Below are 4,735 nucleotides of genomic sequence, written 5' to 3'. Positions count from 1 at the left end.
TGTGTGTTTGTATGCATATGTGAGTTAACGGTTTTTTACCATTATACTGGTATATATATATATATATATATATATATATATATATAAATTTTATTTATACAAACATTAATGGCTACATATGTGCATACATGTTTCTGTAATCACCCACGTTGGTGGATTATGTCTTCAGGCCAAGAATTACCGTCGAAATTACAGAAACATGTATGCACATATGTAGCCATTAATGTTTGTATAAATAAAATTTATATATGTGCTCTGTTCACTCATTGAGCACTATTTTGGTAGACACATGTTGTTTCATTGGATGTACTTCTAGGAAACTAAACTCTACTGGCTATATATATATATATATATATATATATATATATATATATATATAATATATATATATATATATGCACACACATACTCACACACACATACGGCATAATCACGTTGACACACCGGTTCCCGTCAAATCACCGAAGTTAAACAACGTTGAGCCTGGTCATTACTAAAATGGTTGACCAATTTGGAAAGTTCAGGTGCTGTATGTAGGAGAACGTCGACACCTCCCTGCAAAAAGTTGCAAAAACCTAACGCCGTCATCTCCCCTAACAGGGATATACATGCGACTGGGGGCCGCTTGTGAATTTCATACTCCCATGAAACTTCCTGCTTTGGAGGAAGCCAGTTAAACCCGAATAGAGTCGATGCTGACTGCACACACACACCATCATACACAGACACAGACACAGAAACACACACACACACACACACACACACACACATATATATATATATATATATATATATATATATATATATATATATAACCGTGACTCGTTGGGTCAGTATGTTATATTAGCTATGGAATTCATGTATGAGCGTGACACTTGTGACGTAACGAAAAAAAATTTTTTTGACATAACAGAAACATTTCTATGAAAGTATATTAAAAATGAAAAAAGAATGTAGATAGATTTCTATGAGTCGTTCTGTTTATTATAATTGTTTTTGAAAAAAAATACAGTTACTGAATTATAAGTGGTTGGCCATACTTATACGTAAATGTGCACTGAACATATACCATAATACTTATTATAGTTAAATTCAAATTTTGATAGATCTGCTTTTTTTACATCGTTCATTTCTGTATTACGTTTAAGTTATTTTAAACCCAACTCTTCCCATGTTAAACAATAATTTCGAAATAATAATGTTAATATTCAGCGTCCCAATTGTTTTTTGTTTTTTTTTTGTTTATTTTAAACTACACTCTTCCCATGTTAAATAATAATTTCGAAATAACGTTAATATTTCAGCGTCCCAATTGTTCTTTTCTTTTCTCGTTTAAATTATCCAAATAAACAATTGTTAATACGGTCTGCTTTTTTTTTACATCGTTCATTACTGTATTACGTTTAAGTTATTTTAAACCCCACTCTTTCGATGTTAAATAATAATTTAGAAATAATAACGTCAATATTTCAGTGCGCAGGTCATGCGTGCATGCGCAACCGGATGTCGTAAACCGGAAAGGGGGTTACATAGATCGTTACAAGGTCATTTGAGTGTTATAATTATATATATATATATATATATATATATATATATATATATATATACATATATTTTCTCTGCAATAGTACTGAGCACTCTCTTCAGGTTTATACTAATAACCAATATATATATATATATATATATATATGTATGTGTTTATGTATGTGTGTACATATATATATATATATATGTACACACATACATATACACATACACATATATATATATTTATGTGTATATGTATGTGTGTACATATATATATATATATATATATATATATATATATATATATATTCCGTATAGAAAATATACAACTCACTTTAAAAAAAAGAAATTACGAGTTTTTATATTTTATTCGCAGTTTTCTGTTAGGGGTGTCAAAAATTCCTTCAAATTTCTGGTAAATATTGAGGTTCTATTCTTTTTTCTTTCTTTCTTTTTTTCAATATTTTAAGCAGATTTGTCACTCAGCTAGCAGATTTGATGCTTCTACACTTTATTGCCGAAATTGGAGACGCCATTTTTTCACGCACTTGCTATCCAAATCTAGGGGAGACATCATTATATGGCCGAACGATTGCTTCCGGAAAGGGAAAGAATAAATTTACCAAAATTTACAGTTATTACTTCCGGAAACGATAAATTAAACTAAATAAATTTACCAAAATTAACATTTATTACTCCCTTAAACTAAAATAATCATTTATTACTTCCAGAAACTTGGTATACCGATATTACTGGAGAAAATGAATCTTGACAATTCAAAAAATACTTGAAATTATTTATTTGTTCGAAAAAAAAAACACACACACACGCACACACAAACGAAAAATAAACAAACAAAAAAAACTAATAAATGTTTTAGTTTAGTTTTGGCGCTCGCCCAGGTTAAACTATTATGAATATGTCATTTCAATTTTCGGTTTTTAATGAAAAAAAAATTGTTTCATGAAAAACTTTCCCGTTCTCATCAATTAAATCGAAACATTTCCAATTAAAAAATTACGGATATATGTTCTCTTTCACTTTCTTTATGTACTTTTAAAGCAAAATTGGACTTTTTTTTTTACTAAACTATTAATAATAATTTTTTTACTAAACTATTAATAATGCCTCACTTTTACAGACATTTGTTTTTAAATTTCTTTTTAAATGACGTCTTTTATCGACTTTTATTTTAATAATGGGTAAAAAACGAAAAAAATAACTAAGCCATTTACTGACAATTTCTCGGTATCTTGACTTTGATAACATTTATTTGTTAAAAATATTTCTAAAAGTGAGAATTATTTGGACAAGGCTCGGCTGAATTCGGTCACCACGATGGCCGGTCGAACCCTAAACTAATTGGAATCCGGTGTGTGTGGGGATGGGGGGGATAAATTCTGCATGAGTACCATTCTTTTTAATTTTATCTTTTGTTCAATTTTTGTGTGGGCTTTTAGCGATTGCAAACTAACAAATTTAACCAAACTTCAAAAAGTCAACAATTAAATAATTTTGCTCAGCTTCTAATACAGATCCTAGTAAATCAACCCCTCTTATTAGAACACTCAAGGGAATGATGGAATCAAATTATTGCCAGTATGTTAGGGAGAGATTCTATTTTTTTATTTTTTTTACAATATTTTAAACAGATTTGACACTCAGTTACCAGATTTTTATGGGTTGCTAAAACTTGCGAAGTACGTGCTGGACTGTTGTAAAAATCGAATGGAAATTTAAATTTCGCTCCGTTTTAATCATTTTTTTTAATTGTGCTTCTCTCAAACAAATATAATCAAAAGAATAACATTCAACAATTGTACTTTATATATATAAAACACGAAATATTAAAAATATATATATAGTAACGAAAGAGAAATAATTCCATTTTTAAACGAAAAAAAGTCAATTTGGTATATAAAAGTTCCGTTTAGTGATGTCACATGATGGCACGCAGTGTGAAATAATTGTCCCCAAATAAAAAAATGGCCCATCCGTACAAAGAAAACCAAATATTTCTTATAGAAAAATTAAGTATAATGTTATAATTAAAAAGAGATATATAGAAACACGCATGGGTGCAGTAAACATATTATACCAAAATGTGGAAGCCATTACGAACGAACCAAGAGTTACATTTATATGTATACAGGTATATAACAAATTAATGAGAAAGTATATATACCAAACTTCAATATATTGACTATCTATGTAATCCCTTAATTCGTTAACATGCACAATTCTTGAGAGCACCAATTACGTGGCGCAAAATTATTCATTTAATTATTTAATCAATCAATGAATTTATTCTGTCCTATACCCATCAGAAGGAAAAGCAGTTTTTTTTATTATGCCGTGTTACCAACATATATAGAAAGAGAGAGAAGGAAACAGGCAAAGAATGTGACAATCCGAATTTTACAATTTTGCAATTTTAATTTTTTTTTTCATACCAATCGATAACGGAAATATAGAGTTACTGGCGAATTTGATTTTAAATAAAAGCTTTATTTAAATTGCTTATATATTTTATAGATTTTAAAGATTAAATGTTTCTGTTTGAATCATTTCGTTAAAAAAAAGTATATATTGTACTAGAATGCAGTCCGACATTGCCCGGTTATAAAATACGCATAAATATTATATTTTAATTCATACAGAAACTGGAATTTTCATGCGAGTATTATGTTTTTTTTTTCTCTAAACTGTTCACTTCTTGTAAGTAAAACAACAAAAAAAGACGGCGAGCCAAGTACGATAACCATAATAGCTCGGCATAACCCCCTCGTGGTGCATTTTCTTTTACAAGTTAATGAAGAAGTCTGTATACTATGCTGTATTTCTACTATCAATATATTTCCTCTTTTATCTGAGCCCCACTACATGTCGAGCTTTTTTATACCTTAGCCTCCATCTAAAGAATCCTTATATAATTCTTTGATCCCCCCTCTCTCTCTCTCTCTCTCTCTCTTTATATATATATATATATATATATATATATATATATATATGCATATATATATAAGATTTATATTCATATATGTATTTCTAAATGTATTATTATGCATATATGTGTGTGCACACACACACACGCACACACACACGCACAAATACACACACACACACACACACACACACACACATATATATATATATATATATATATATATATATATATATATATATATATATATATATATTATTGTTA

General features: G+C 28.8%; 1 pseudogene; it reads left to right on the top strand.

The window, feature by feature from the left end:
• Positions 1 to 417: 417 nt before the first annotated feature.
• On the top strand, positions 418 to 536 carry LOC145242025 (5S ribosomal RNA; annotated as a pseudogene).
• Positions 537 to 4,735: the final 4,199 nt, after the last annotated feature.

Source organism: Euprymna scolopes, chromosome 2, assembly GCF_053919585.1.
Source record: "Euprymna scolopes isolate OS-2025 chromosome 2, ASM5391958v1, whole genome shotgun sequence".
Lineage (NCBI taxonomy): Eukaryota > Metazoa > Mollusca > Cephalopoda > Sepiida > Sepiolidae > Euprymna > Euprymna scolopes.
Note: the sequence above shows the minus strand (reverse complement) of the source record. Positions and strands in the feature narration are given on the sequence as shown.